This window comes from Cnephaeus nilssonii (assembly GCF_951640355.1).
Source record: "Cnephaeus nilssonii genome assembly, chromosome: 20".
NCBI lineage: Eukaryota > Metazoa > Chordata > Mammalia > Chiroptera > Vespertilionidae > Cnephaeus > Cnephaeus nilssonii.
The window spans coordinates 32,309,083-32,325,154 of record NC_137091.1 but is presented as its reverse complement, the minus strand read 5'-3'; the positions used below and the strand labels follow the sequence as shown (position 1 = coordinate 32,325,154).

General features: G+C 50.3%; 1 protein-coding gene across 5 annotated transcripts in view; it reads right to left on the bottom strand.

Annotated features, from left to right (window-relative positions):
* ZC3H18 (zinc finger CCCH-type containing 18) overlaps positions 1-757 on the bottom strand; it is a 64,854-nt gene extending 64,097 nt beyond the window's left edge. For 3 of the 5 annotated variants that reach the window (XM_079800563.1, XM_079800562.1, XM_079800564.1), the window contains exon 1: positions 568-757. The gene's annotated coding sequence lies outside the window, so the exon portion shown is untranslated. The remainder of the gene's footprint in view (positions 1-567) is intronic. The other 2 variants (XM_079800565.1, XM_079800566.1) reach the window with 1 other exon arrangement.
* Positions 758-16,072: the final 15,315 nt, after the last annotated feature.

The following is a 16,072-nucleotide window of genomic DNA, read 5'->3' as shown; positions in this document are numbered from 1 at the left end:
GCATTCTTTGAGCTCCAAACCAAAGGGGCAAGGAAGAGTGGGGTGCGTCTCGGGGCACAGCCAATACCTCCAACCTGTGCACACTGGGAAGCTGAGAGCAAGTTCCAGGAGGCTCAGAAAGCTCAAAGTTCCCGAAGAGCCCATTCCCAGTCCGGGAAAGCCGCCTCTGGAAGGAGAACCTACGTGCTCCCCCACCCCCCACCTTTGTGGACGACAAACATGTGCCACGCGAATGTCCCGGAAGAGAAATGACAGGTTTAGGAGAACCAACCCCACCGCCGGGCGCGGAGGCAGCCGCGGGGAGCTCGGGCTCTGAGGGGTTCCAGGGCCCCCCGGGCCAGCTCCCCGCGGACGGAACGCGGGATCGTGCCTGTCTCAGCGTCCTCTACCCTGGGTCCATCAGCCACGCTTCGGCCGGGGGGGGGGGGGGAGGGGAGGGGGCAGTCCGGAGCGCTGCCCGGAGGCGGAGGCGGCGGATTCCCCGGGCCTGGGCTCCGCGCCGCCACCACGATCCCCGCCTGACCGTCTCGGCCTCCTTCCCGCCGGCCCACCCGCACCGCCACCTACCTCAGCGCGAGGACAGGGAGGGGGCCACGGTTCCGCTGGGGAGGGGGCGGCGCGGGGAAAGCGTCCCTCGGCCCTTCCGCTCCTTACAGACTCCGGCTTGAGGCGCGACGCGAGCGGAACAAACGGGCTCCACTACCCGCGGGGGCCGGCCATTGTGCGACGTCATCAGGCCGCGACGGTCGTTCTACGGGCAAGCGGGTTTCCCTCGCTTCCCTCGCTTGCCCCGCCCTTCGCCCGCTTCCTTCCGGCCTCCGCGCGGTCGCTCCGCGCCTCCTCGCCTCCTCGCCCCCGCGCGGCGGACGCCCGAACCCTTCACTGCGCAAGCGCCTCAGGAGGCCCCGCCCCCGGGGGCGAGTCGGAGCCCGTGCGTGGCGGCCGCCAGACGACGTCTGCCGGAGGGTTTGCGGAGTCGCGTGGTCACATGACGCATAGTCTGGCCGAGGGCTTACGGAGTCGCGTGATCACGTGACCGCGGATTTGCGTACTGGGTGGGAGGTGCACCCTTTGCACAGGGAGGGTGGTTTCGCCCCGGGAGTTTTAACAGCTTCCGTTAGATTAAAGAGCTTTCGTTCTGTTAGAGGTAAGCACCCAACGAAAAGTAATCATTTTTGAGACACTGAGGTTAAATATCAAAGAATAAACATTTTAAAGTATTTCCAGAACGGTACTAAATAGCTTATGCTCTATTAAATATAATCACTTTAACAAAATCATTTTTGAGATGAGTTCAAATATCAAAGCTTAAAATTTTAAACTATTTCTGTCAGATTAAATAGCTCTGTCTTTTTTAAAAATATATATTTTATTGATTTTTTACAGAGAGGAAGGGAGAGAGATAGAGAGCCAGAAACATCCATGAGAGAGAAACATAGATCAGCTGCCTCCTGCACACCTCCTACTGGGGATGTGCCCGCAACCAAGGTACATGCCCTTGACCGGAATCGAACCTGGGACCTTTCAGTCCGCAGGCTGATGCTCTATCCACTGAACCAAACTGGTTTCAGCAGCTCCGTGTCTTTTAAATGTGATCAGCTTAACGCTATGTAACCTCTTCATGATCAGAAGGATATTATGTGGTATTTGGAGTACTTTTACAGCTTTCCAACATCAAGAATCTTTTTATAGCTTTCCAGAACATCAAGAGTCTTCCAGGACCAAAGACCTCAAGTTGAGATTAAAGTTCAGTTCCCAGCCCCCCAGACCCAAGTTCTGTGTCTCAGGACTGCAAACTCCAGGTAGCCAGGGCTCCCCACTTCAGGTGGCTTCTGGAAGCCTGGTAGAACATAGGTGGCCCCCTTCCATCAATTTTCCCCCACTCCAGACCACTCAGGTAGAATCATCTAGAACCCTGGTCAGCAAACTGCAGCTCGTGAGCCACATGCGGCTCTTTGGCCCCTTGAGTGTGGCTCTTCCACAAACTACCACATGCGGGCGAGCACGTACAGTGCGATTGAAACTTCATGGCCCATGCGCAGAAGTAGGTTTTCGGCTCTCAAAAGAAATTTCAATTGTACTGTTGATATTTGGCTCTGTTGACTAATGAGTTTGCCGACCACTGACCTAGAACCTTTCTGCCTTAAAATTCTTAATCATTTTTTAAAGAAGAGGGCCAGGTTTTCATTTTGCTCTAGACCCTGCAAATTATATAGGTGGTTCTGGGGGTAACAGGGTTTGGGGGTATGGTGAGCAGAGCAGGCCTTTCCTCACCCCATCTTCATCCTCCAGGAAAACTTCCTTGGTGCAGCCTGCCACTATTCCTCCCACAAATATGAGTGTCTGGCCCACAGTATAATTGAATGAACTCATAGATGTTTGCCCCAGGTTATACGAATGAATGAAGGAGCAAGGGAAGAAATGAGGGCATTAACATAGAATTACCATATGATTCATCAATGCCACTTCTAGGTAGTTAACCCAAGATAAATGAAACATGTGCACACAAAAACTTGTATGAAATTGTTCATAGCAGCATTATTCACAATAGCTCAAAAGTAGAAACAACCTAGATGTCTATTAACTGATGATGGGTAAATAAAATGTGGTATACGCATTCAATGAGATATTTTTCAGCCGTATAAAGAAACTAGAGGCCTGGTGCATGAAAATTCATGCACTCTGGGAGGGGGGTCCCTTGGTCCCTCAGCCTGGCCTGTGCCCTCTCCCAGACCAGGAGTCCTCGGGGGATGTCTGGCCCCCACCCCTCATCACCCCACTGCCACCACCAGTCACCGCCGCCCTCCCCCTCCGCCCCCGATCACCATGCTCTCCCTCTGCCTGCTGACATCCTCCTTGGCTGGCCTGGTGCTGCCCAGTCGCTGGCCCTGCCCCTTGCCGACCGGTTGTTCCACTGTTCGATCGATTTGCATATTAGGCTTTTATTATATAGGATGAAGTCTCTCTAAGAAGATATATCAGAGGGAGATCCCTCTCCCTCTGTCTCTCCCTTGAGGACACAAGAAGGTGGAGTCTGTAAGCCAAGAAGGGGGCTCTGACCAGAACCCAATCATGCCAGCATCCTGATCTTGGACTTCCAAGTTCCAGAACTAGGAGAAAATCAATTTCTATTGTTTAAGGTCCCCAATCTATGGTATTTTGTTATGGCAGCATAAGCTGACTAACACATTCCATTTACATGGAATATCCAAAAGAGGTAAATCCATAGAGTCACAAAGTAGATTAGTGGTTACCAGGGCTTGAAGGAGGGGGAGTAGGGAGTAACCGAAAAATGGGTACAGTTTCTTTTAGGAGCGATGAAAACATTCTGGAATTAGGTAGTGGTGATGGCTGTACAGCTTTGTGAATATACTAAAACTCACTGAGGTGTGCACTTTAAAAAGGGGTGAATTTTGTGGCATCTAAATTATCCTACATAATAAAATGGTAATATGTAAATTACCATCACTCCGCTACACCCACGATTGGGCCAGCAGGAGGTGCAGGGGGCGGGACTCAGGGTGGCCGGGGTAGCTGATTGGGCCAGCAGGACGCTGAGCTCGCGGCGCCACTGGTGCCGCGAGCTCAGCGTCTGTGCCATGGCTGCGCCAGAGGCTTTCGGAAGGCCTGGGGCACCGGCGGACAGCCGGCCAGGTCCCCCGCGATCAAAGGCCAAAGCGGGGGACCTGGCCGGCTGTCTGCTCCGGCGCAAGGCCTTTCGAAAGCCTCCGCAGCGCCGGAGGCTTTCGGAAGGCCTGGGGCACCGGCGGACAGCCAGCCCGCTGGTGCACCAGGTGCATGATTAAATCATGCACTGGGCCTCTAGTACCTTAATAAAGGTGTATTATTGTTGTTATTTGCTTTTTGTTAATCCTCACCTGAGAATATTTTATTCATTGCTTTTACAGAGAGAGTAGAAGGGAGATAAGGAGGGGAGAGAGAGAGAAAGAGACAGACAGACAGACAAACAGACATTGATGTAAGATAAATACATCGACTTGTTGCCTCCCACATGCTCCCTGACTGGAGGTGGGGAGTGAACCTGCAACCCAGGTACATGTCCTTGATTGGGATTCGGGACCCTTCAGTACGAGGACTGGGACTCTAGCCACTTAGAAACACTATCCAGGGCAAGCTATTATTTTTAAGAAGAAAAATGAAGGGAGACAGGAGAGAAGGGGAGAAAATGCAGGGGGAGGGCTGAGAGGAGGTGGGGGTGAAGAAGGTAGACGGGCTGGGTGAGGAAGGAAAAGGGACTTGGGGGAGAGGAAAAGGGGGCAGGACTCCTGTCCACAGCTCTACTTCCTAACTGAATCTTCCCTTTTCTCCATTTCCTTTGACTCTGGTTCCAGCCACCATCACCACCTATCAGGGTTAATGCCACAGCTCCAGCTTGTACCCTTGGCTCTCTGCTCTGTCACTGCCCCTGATTCTCCATCCTCCCTCGGGCACCCAGAGCCACCTTTCTGTAATCTGAGGTTGGTTCCACTCTTACCAATCCAGCCTGAGGCCCCTCCAGTGGCTCCCTCTGCCTCCAGATGAAACCCAAACACAGGAGCCCGATGTACCTGTTCTTTATGATCCCACCCACCAGCCCTTTGGGGGCTTTTGCCCTTGACTTGCTCCACACTTTTCTTTGCTCCCATGTCTTTGCACATGTCACTCCTGCTGGCTGGAACACCATTCCCACTTCATCTGGCTAGCCTTTAATTGTTTTTCATGCCTCACTTTGGATGGGCCTCCTCCCAGACCCCTTGTCTGTCTCTGCAGCTAGGCACAAGTTCCTGGAGGGCAGGACTGCAGTGGTCACCCTGTAACCCTGGCTCAGGTCCTGGGCCAGGCACTGAGTTGCTAATCACAATGTTTGCAACATCTGGAGTGAGTGTGTATTAGGGGGGAGCATTTAGAAAGACTAAGAAAATGACTAAGGTGGGATTAGAATCTTAGGTCTCTCTGAATCATGGGCTTGAACCTCTGCTCTTTGAGCCAGAAACCCTGGGTGTGAGCATGCAAGCATCATTCCTTTAAGCCTCAGCTTTCCTGCTCTGTAAAGTGGGCCTTTTTACACCTGCTGCCTCCCTCTCCCTCTCTCTCTCGGGAATGAAGAGATAGCTTTACTTTATAGTTGGGGAAATAGAGGTGTAAAGTTGCAATTTCACCCCAGGCAGTTGGACCACAAAACCAAGCCTTTTATGGCATAATGAACAATACTGTCTCCAGATTATGTTACTCTGGTTGTCACGTATGTAAGAGAAACTTAAACATTTGTTTTATCACTTGGGATCACTGTCACTGGTAGTCACTCTGATACTAATGGGCACATTTCCCCACATTCTGAGTGCTGACAGGCATGGTTCCATCCCACAAGGGCTACTGGGCCAGTCGAGGACAGTGGCCTGAATTCACATTATTTACCACTGAGCTGTGATAGGCCATGGGATACTGAGTCTGAATTTAACAAGGGTGGTAAGTTACACTGGGCCACAATGTGTTGGAGAACAGTGTGGCATTATTGAGAGCAATACCCGGTGACCAGCAATTCCATCCCAGGCATGCACCTAGACAGGCTTTCTCAAGGTGAGGTCCCTGGACGGGCAGCAGCAACAGCATGGGGATTTGTTAAAAATGCACATTCTTGAGCCCATTCCCACAACTACCGCATCAGAAGCTCTGCTCGTGGGGTCAGCAGTCTGCAAGTAAAAGGTCACAGGGATCCTGCTGCTCCATGGAATGGCGACTTTTTTTGTGTATGGGAACATGAACAAGGATATTCATAGATCTTTCAGTGCCCCAGCCGGTTTGGCTCAGTGGATAGAGCGTCGGCTTGTGGATCAAAGGGTCCCGGGTTTGATTCCAGTCAAGGGCATGTACCTCGGTTACAGGCTCCTCCCTAGCCCGGGCACTGGTCAAGTCTCATGCAGGAAGCAACCAATCTATGTGTTTCTCTCTCATCATTGTTTCTCTCTGTCTTTCCCTCTCTCTTCCACTCTCCCTAAAAATCAATGGAAAAATATCCTCAGGTGAGGATTAAAAAAAAAAAAGATCTTTCAGTAATAACCGAAAGGAAAAAAATATACAAATGACCCAGGTGTTTATAGGTGATTGTAACATAATACAATATTGTAATTGTTAAAAATTGTAATGCGTGAATCTCAGGTATATACGTATAATATCTACAGATTGGTGAAGCTGTTTTCTTTCCACTTTCAGAAGCTGTTTCTAAGGGAGGGTATTGACCTTGACCAACCCCCTTCCCCCCGAGGAGCAATAGGGAGCCATAGTAGACTCTTGAGCAGGGGAGTGACATGAAGAAAGTGGCATGTTGGTGATTTTAAAGCTCCTGTCTTATAGCTCCTACATCTGAGTCACCTGTGTACCTGTTGCTTTTCCTCTTGGTTTTCAGTGCTCTGGTCCCTTTCTTTTTTTTTTTAAAGATATATTTTATTGATTTTTTACAGAGAGGAAATGAGAGGGATAGAGAGTTAGAAACATTGATGAGAGAGAAACATCGATCAGCTGCCTCCTGCACACCCCCACCGGGGATGTGCCTGCAACCAAGGTACATGCCCTTGACCGGAATCGAACCCGGGACCCTTCAGTCCACAGGCCGACGCTCTAGCCACTGAGCCAAACCGGTTACGGCTCTGGTCCCTTTTTATAGCATGCTTTGTACGTTTTTGATGTTGAATATTGTGGATAAGTTATTGTGGGGGCATTTGGATGGAATTGTGTACTCACAAAGAGCGTGGGACTTTATTCTTACAGACAGGTAGTTTCAGCAGATCGCTGGGCCCTGCTTAAGGCTTACTTCTAGGCCTCATAAGAGCTGGTCCGTTTCCAAGAGTGTGGCTGGTCTTCCTGCAAAGTGGACCTTCTGCCCTCAGAGGAGAGCCTGCACTGTCTGCTCGGCCTCCAGCACTGCAGGTGTGATCTGCAACCTGTTTCTCCCAGAGCCACAGCGGGCTGCGGAATGTGTGCTCAGCTCCTTACCCTCCGGGTGCTCTTTTCTGCTGGTTCTTGCAGTTCTCCTGGCTTGGGCAGCTTAGGGTTGGCCACAGTCTCAGAGGATTTGGACTTGTATCTTGGTCTCCTTTTCTGCAGGGTTTCTCCTCAAGTCCCAGCTGTTTTGGACCCCTGTCTGCTCAGCTCAGCAAGCCTGTATTTGCTGCTTTTATGCCGGTAGAGGAGGGGAGCCTACAGCTTGAAGGGGTGTGTATGTCACTTTGTTGTTTCCCTTCCCTCAAGGGTCAGAGATCCGTGCCCTATCAGTATTGGCTGTCCTCCAACGCCTCAGCATGTGTATCTATGTTTACCCATTTGTTAAATTGATTTATTGATTTTTAGAGAGGAAGGGAGAGAGCGAGAAAGAGAAACATCAATTGGTTGATTCTTGTATGTGCCCTGACCAGGGATCGAACTTGCAACCTTGGCGTATCTGGACGATGCTCTAACCAGTTGAGCTGCCCAGCTGAGGCCTGAAAGCAGCATTCTTAGAAAGGCAAATCTGATGTTGGAAACAACTGGGAGGAGAGCACCAGAAGGCTCTCCCTTCTCCAAGTTTACCCAATGCCGGTCCGCCTTTGCTGTTTCTCAAGGTGCCGCCGAGGGTGTGTCAACCCGGATGTGCTGGACAGGCGGCCACTGGATGGGCCTGGGGCTGGGGTGTCTGGATCTACTTAATCCGGGAATGGGCCAGGGCATCCACTGCTTCCGGGTGGATCGGGCTGTCTTAGCGTCCAAGTCCCGTCAGCCCTTCTCATTCCCAGGTCACAGCACGGAAGATGTCTAGAAAGCACAGTTGAGACATTCAAATTCTGTCAATCCTCTTTCACTTGCTCAGAGCCACATAGTGGATGCAGGAAAGCCCCCGCCTCCTTCTGTGTGGGACCCCCCCCCCATCACATCACAGCTTTTACCCAAACGCAGTCGAGGGTGAGAAAGAGAGGGGCCTGACCCCTGTGGACCCTGTCCCCTCCAGGCTCCTACCCAGCCTCAGTGGGGACCCAGTGCTGACCCCACTCGGCCTCCTTCCCTCCCTGGAGACATCCAGGGGTGACCCTCAAACTGCCTGCCCACCTCTCTGACAGGCCCCCGGGGGAAGTATTCCTAGGACCTCTGCGCCTGAGGCTGGGGGTTTCTGCTGTTTCTTCAGCTCCAGCATTCCCCCACCCCCCTGTTTGGGCCCTTGCAGGCTAGTTTGGGAGAATGGATGATGGATGGATGGAAGTTCAGTTCCTACCACAGAGACTTTTCTAAAGACCTGGGATTTCTTCCACGGTGACACTTATGGCTTCTCTTTGGCATATCTGAATTGCCAGTATTACTACTCTTACGCTTTGGAGTCATTAGTAAGTAAAATAAAGGTTACTTGAATATAAGCACTGTGACACCATGGCAATCAACCTTATAACTGACCAACTACTAAATAACTTCAGGTTGGGGAGCTGGACAAAGGGATGATTTATTCCCTGGCAGCATGGCAGATTTCTTCATGCTACTTAGAACAGTGCATAATTTAACACATGTGAATTTTTTAATTTTTGTTAATACTCACCTGAAAATTTTTTTGCATTGATTTTTAGAGAGAGTGTAAGGGAGGGGGAGAGACAAAGAGAAAAACATTTATGTGAGAGCGACACATCGATTGGTTGCTTCCCACATGAGCCCTGACCAGGGCCAGGGATCAAACCTGTATGTGCCCTTGACCAGAATCAAATTCAGTCCTTGGGCCAATGCGCTGTCCACTAAGCCAAACAAGCTGGGGCTCCATTTAATATTTTTGAACCATGGTAGACTTTGAGTAACTGAAACTGTGGATAAGGGGAAATACTATACTTTTTTTTATAAATATATATTTTATTGATTTTTTACAGAGAGGAAGGGAGAGGGATAGAGAGTTAGAAACATCGATGAGAGAGAAACATCGATCAGCTGCCTCCTGCACACTCCCTACTGGGTATGTGCCCGCAACCAAGGTACATGCCCTTGACCGGAATCGAACCTGGGACCCTTGAGTCCGCAGGCCGACGCTCTATCCACTGAGCCAAACCGGTTAGGGCACTATACTTTTTTAAGACATCAATTTTAACAGTCAGATCTCTGCTGTGGGGACACAGCATCAAGTTCTTAACACTCTGAATGGACATTTGTCAGCCAGTTGTTTTATTATGAACTAGAGGCCCAGTGCACAGTCCCTAGGCCTGGCCTGTGATCAGGACAGATCATCGCCTTCCGGCTGCCTGGCCGGGGCCTTCCTTTGTTCCATGCTGCCCCTTAGTGGTCAGCGCGTGTCATAGCGAGTGATCAAACTCCTGGTCTCCTGGTTGAACTCCTGAGGGGACACTTTGCATATTAGCCTTTTATATATGTAGATATAGACTAGAGGCCCGATGCACGAAATTCGTGCAAGGGGTTTGACCCTTGCAGCCCCAGCTTTGTCCGGAAGGTCGTCTGGAAGGACATCTGAAAGGTCATTTGGCTGTCTGGTCTAATTAGCATATTATACTTTTATTATTATAGATAAGTGCTATGTAGCTGTGTTACTCCTGGGAGATGCCACTAAGGTTTGTTTTGCTACTGCTGGTGGTTGGGGGGCAAGGACTGCTGCCGGCTACAGGACTCCTGGGGCACGCAGAAGGTGGGGACATGAGAGAATCTGTGAAATGTGGTCTGTCCACAGGTGAGCATGAGAACCCAAGGCAGATTGAAAGCACTCTCTATGCAGGTGCTGGGCAGGGATGCTATTGCTGCTCTGGCTGTCTTGCTCCTGTCCTACAGAAAAGAACCCCGCAAGATCAAGGGCAAGGGGAGCGGTATGGAGGAAGGGCCCAGCATGAGACTGAAGAAGCATATTTCAGTCCCAGCTCTGCGGCTTCAGAGGGGGTAGGAGGATAGCATCCTACTTTTCAACCTGCCTGCTGTGTGAGTTGACTGAGGCAGTCCCCACATAGATAGCCAGGCGTCTGGGATGTACAAATACTCACTGGATCTCAGTTTTCATTGCCAGTTTCATCCATTATTGCTGTTAGCTGCGTGAATGTGCAAACTGCTTTCCTTCTCTGGACCTTCATTTTCACTTCTTGTGATGAGGGCCTTGGTGCAGACAATTTTATAGCCCCGTTCTGTGCCATTGGATTCTGTTCTCTCCCAAAGCCACTGAGTCTGTGGCTTCTGGAAGGCTGCACGGAAGGCAGCAGGGTGGTTTCAGTACCAACGAGGGAGGACAGCACCCCTGGAGCTGTCCATGGAGCTGAATTCCTGGGAGTTCCTCCAGGAGGAGAGGGCAAGGGAGGTGTGGGCGGTGGGCTGGGGGTGGCAGCAGCGGATGTTGAGAGATGGAGCAGCAGAGCCTTCCGTGTGACTACAGCCTGTGGAGTCATAGCCTTCCTAACTATTTCAGGCAGCCCCCGTGGGGAGCTGGGTGCTGTGTTTCAGAGGCACTAGGGACCACAACCCCCCACCCTTTTTTCTTCCCATCAGTCCTTTCTCCTTTCCACTCATCTCTGTTCAACCAGGTCCTGGAAATCAGCCATTTTTGGGACCAAACTAATGAAAATACCACCAAGCCAGAGCTCCTGTATAGAAGTTCATCGACAGTGCATCATGCACGAACATTTGCAGCCTAGTCCTATGGTGAAATATTACACAGCTGTGGACATGGATGAGCTACAGTCACACACAGTGGGGATGAGTCTCTCAGCATGATGATGCAAGTGGAATTAGCAGGACACACACAACTACCAGTACATGGGGTCCTGGTTATAGAGGGCTCCCATGCAGGCAGGAGAGAGGATGCTGTTTGCAGGTGTGAGGCTGGGAAGTGGCAACCTCCTTGGAGGGAGGGCAGGAGCTGGGAAGGCAGGGGTGATGTGCTCACTTTATTCACTCAACCATGAATTTCTCTTTTGTATACCTTCTCTATACTATTACATTTCACAATTAAAATGTAAAGAAAGAGAAGGACACTCGTGGCCATTGGAGTTTCTGGGGGAGAAGGCTATTAAAACACATATTCGATGGCACTGCTCCTGGGTACTGGATTTGGAGGCCCAGGAACCTGCATTCGAATGGGTCCTCCTGGGCTCAGAGGAGGAGCCCTGGCTTGGAATCTGCGTTCTAAAGGCCTGGGAAGAGCGGGCCCCTGGCTATTGAGGGGAAACGGTCTGGGATTCCCACTTTCTGAGCTAGCTGAGGGGCCCCTTTGGGGTCCTTTCCCAAGAGAAGGGGTGCCAACCGTGCTCCTCTTGGGGTGCACAGCAGCAAGCCCCAGCCTCAGCAGGAAGGGTCTTGGGCACCCCTTCCCCCAGAGCCACCAGCCCTGGGCCCAAGTCCCACTCCTTCACCTGAGCCGGCCACTCCCACTTCCAAGCCTCAGTTTCCCCTCTGGCACATGCTACAGGAGGTGCTCAGCAGTGTGTCCTTTCCTTCCCAGATCACTGTCACCTTCACCATGTTGGTGATTTTAAAGCTCCTGTCTTATAGCTCCTACATCTGAGTCACCTGTGTACCTGTTGCTTTTCCTCTTGGTTTTCAGTGCTCTGGTCCCTTTCTTTTTTTTTTTTTTAAAGATATATTTTATTGAATTTTTACAGAGAGGAAATGAGAGGGATAGAGAGTTAGAAACATTGATGAGAGAGAAACATAGATCAGCTGCCTCCTGCAAACCCCCTACCGGGGATGTGCCCGCAACCCAGGTACATGCCCTTGACCTGAATCGAACCTGGGACCTTTCAGTCTGCAGACCGACGCTCTATCCACTGAGCCAAACCGGTTTTGGCAAAATTGTCAGTTTTAACATCTAATATGATAAATAGCTATAGATACAACCCACATAAATCAAAGCTGTTTGGGGTTCTCAATAATTTGTAAGAGTGTAAACCGGGTCCAGAGACTAAAAGATCGTGAACCACTTAATAAACAATAGATGCAAATTAATTTGCATAGTACCTGGCAAATACTGTTCTTGATAAATTGTCATTTTCCTTTCTTCTGGTTTACTTTTGGGGAAACTGAGGTTTAGAAAGGAGAGAATCACCTATGGACACAGGCAGAATCAGGTCGCTGCCCGACTCCCAGCCAGTGATGCCTGCTGTTTTCTTCGCCCTCTTCCTGCCACCTGCCCCCTCCCCCCCGCCCCCCACCTGTGGCTCCTGAGCAAAGGCATCTTGGCGTAGTATTTCTCTGAGCAGCTTGGAGCCTCATGACACTCACTCAGAATCTACCCCTTCTCCTCAGAGGCCACCAGCACCTGGAAATGCCTCCGGAGGGCAAGTCACTGCAGGGGCTTCAGAGGTAGAGAAACCCCGTGCCTGCCTTGAGGAGCCTACATTCGTGTCCCTGACCACAACACAATCACTGCCAATGTTCAGCTGTAAACAATATGTGCTCATTATGGAAAACTAGGAAAGAGAAAAACTGGAAAGAGTTCCTTTATAGGTTTATCTAATATGTTATGGTACAAAGTATAGTTGACCCTTGAACAACTGGGAGGTGAGGGGTGTCGACTTCCCACGCAGCCGAAAATTCTTGTCCCTCTGCACACTCAGATTCCAACCGCAGAGTTGAACCTTGAACAGCTTGAGATTGAACTACGCAGGTCCACTGAAAAAAAAAATTTGTGTATAAGTGGACCCATTTGATTCAAACCCGTGTTGTTCAAGGGTCAACTGTAATTCAAATGATCATCCCATGTGCGTCCCCCCCCAGGCCACCCGTGTTGTCATCTGCGAGCTGAGAAGGTGCAGGGGACTGCCCACAGTCAGAAGTCCAGAGCCGGGCTTACACCCTCACCTGCATCGGGGGAAATGTGATTAAAATAAACCCGCCCACCCAGAAAACCTGTCCACAGGGTAGAAGAGAGAGAGGACGGTCTCACTACCGGATATAAGCATGGCCCCAGAATGTCATGCGTGTCACATCTGCTAGGGAATGGGAGATAGGAGAGCCCACCCTTACATTTAGCAGAGATGCAGCCCGTGACATATGTGCTATCAAAACAGACCTACTTCACGCTGAATCCACCTGGTAATGGGAGGGCCATCTGTGCCAGCTAATTGCCTTTATCTAAAGGGATAGAAACACGTCTATCTCTGACAGGGTCCAGGCTTGCAGCTGGGAGCTGGGCACCTGCTTAGATAGTATCCTGTCCTCCACGGAAACTGGGAGGTAGGGGCCTTTTTCTTAATGATCTCATTCAACGAGGCAGCTCCCAGGTCTTCAAGAGAGAAAGTCCTGGGTTGTAAAACATATATGTTTTACTATTTATATTTATTTATATATTTTAAATTATATACATTTCAAAAGAGGCAGAGCAAGAATTTACAAGTTTCTTAGATTAAATGATCTAAGAAAGGTGGGAAGGTGGTTCTATTCCCTTTTTGCACCCGGAGAGTGAAATTTCTCCCCCCTATCTTGATGTGTATTTGCTCTTACCCAGCCCATCAGGGTGTCCTGAAGGGGGTTGGAGGGAACCGGCCAGCTTGCATCTGGAGCAGGGAGAGGCCGCACGGAGAAGCAGGCTGATGAGAGGTTAGTTCAGGAGCATTACATGTGTGGGGAACTGGCAGGGTGTCATCGAGTTCCAGAGGTGCTGGCTCTTCTTGACTGGGGAATTGGGAGCCGGGAGCCACAGGCCACCAGAGCACTGAGCTGTCCCCCTGGAGAAGCCCAAGCTGACCGAATCCTTTTGAAACATAGATTCCAGGATCCACTTGATTCGGTTTCTGGTCAATCGCTTTCTGTGTCATTGGTTAATGGGAGTTTTAGAACGGGAATACAACCCAGCTAATGTTTGCACAGAGCCTGGGCTGCATGTGCCTCTGCTCCTCCCGTGATTTTGGAGCAGGAAAAAAAAAAAAAATGGAGCTGGTGAGTTTCCATGCCTGGCTCAGCATCACGCCACTAGGACACAGAGGAGGCAGGACTTATCCTCAGTTTTAACTACAAACCTTTGTCCTCTCCAGCCTGCTCCACGGCCCCCTTGGTTTTTCTTGACCTCAACGTAAGATTTAAAAATTTTAAAAAGTCGCCGAAACCGGTTTGGCTCAGTGGATGGAGCGTCGGCCTGCGGACTCAAGGGTCCCAGGTTTGATTCCGGTCAAGGGCACGTACCTTGGTTGTGGGCACATCCCCAGTGAGGGGTGTGCAAGAGGCAGCTGATCGATGTTTCTCTCTCATCGATGTTTCTAACTCTCTATCCCTCTCTCTTCCTCTCTGTAAAAAATCAATAAAATATATTTTAAAAAAATAAAAATAAAAATTTTAAAAAGTCTAACGTGAGAGCCCCCACCCCAGAAAGTTGAACTGAAGTGTCTGTTGACTAAGAACATCTGTGATGAGGAAGGAGAGTTGCTCTGACAATGAATGCAGGTCTCCTGTAAGCAGGTCAGGTGCAGGTGCAGATATGATTGATGGCCATAAACACAGGCCCCCAAGAGTCCAGGCCCACAGGCTGAGAGCCACTTAAGCCAGAACAGAGCTCTAATTTTACAGCTGGGGAAACTGAGGCCCCAAGAGGAGAAGGGACTTGCCCAAGGTCACTTAACGACTGTAGCTCTGGGCCCCAGTTGTCCTGATGCTTGTGGGCCTGGAGTCCTTCCTTCACAGCAAGGTCTCTCCCAAACCCAGGCTTCTCTGCTTGGCTTGCTTGCATTGTTCTGTCTCCTTAGTAACCAAAAGGCATCTGCGGTGGGTTTTGTTTTCTTGAATATAATCAGGGCTCCTTGAACTCTCACAGCAGGCAAACGATAGCTCAGATACCTTGCACATCCTGCAGGTGTCCCTAGAGTCTGACTCCAAGTCCAGGGTTGGGAGGGGACTCGAGGGCTCAGCCACAGCACCCCTGTCACAGTGGGAAATTTCTAGCTCACTCCCGTGATTTTTACAATAAATCGCTCCCATGATTTTAGAGAGTTTACAAGAAAATAATAATTCAAACAGGCTTTGCTGAGCAGCTGTCCTTCCTGCTATCTTGATTCAATGCCGCTAAAACTAGAGGGTTTATTTTGAGGTAAGACAGTGTGTGAGTGTCTTTGTGTCCCAGGAGGCTTAAAGCAACCGAAATTTATAATCTCACAGTTCTGGAGGCCAGTGTCTGAAATCAGTAGCAGTAGATCGGACTCCAGGTGTCTGCAGGGCTGTGCTCCCTCCGGAGGCTTTAGGGGAGGATTCTCCCTACCTCTATCATGACCTGGGGGCCCTAGGTATCCTTGGCTTGTGGCCACATCACTCCAGTCTCTGCCTTCATGGTCCCATGGCATTCTCTGCTTCTGAGTGTGTCACACCTCCCTCTTGTAAGGATCTGCAAGATGACACTGGGTCCACCCAGATAATTCAAGATGATTGCCCCATCTCAAGATTCTTAATGTAATCACATCTGCGATGACCCTTTCTCCAAATAAGGTCACATTTATAGGTTCTGGGGCTGAAGACCTGGCCTATTTTAGGGACTGTAGGTGGCCAACCACGGTGAGTATGAACCACTGAACTAAGTTCTGATCTTGAAAACTACCGGCTAGTCTGTGCTTGGATGTCATGAGGTTACAGGAAGGACAAGAAATAGTGGCTCCTTAGCATGTGCTCAGGTGGCGAAGTGTGTCTCTTTGCTCTAATTTCTCACTTTAATGGAGGTTAGCTCAGGCTTTGAGTTGGACGGACCTGAATTGATGCCTTTGCTCTCTACTCACAAGCCCAGTGGCAAGTTCACTGAACCATCTGAGCTTTACTGTCCCTACCTGTAAGCAGGCTGGAGGCAGAATGTCACCCAGGTGCTCTTAAATAGGACGCTAAATGCTTGATAGTGGCCCGGCCTCATGGGAAGATCCTAAAAACAGGGAGCTTTTAGTATAAAACAGAGTTTTTACTGAAGCGATCATTGCCCTGTCACTTTATTGAGACCAATTGTAAGGGAGAGTTGGGGAGACAGCGCTGGAAAGCCAGCGGATGCCGTGGAGCCCCTTCCCAGTGTGGACAGTCCCCCCCAGCTCTGCAAGCTGGGTCCTTCCAGATGGGACCCCGCTCCGTGGAACCCTGACTGGACTACTCCTTCCTCCCCAGATCTCCCTAAACAGGATTG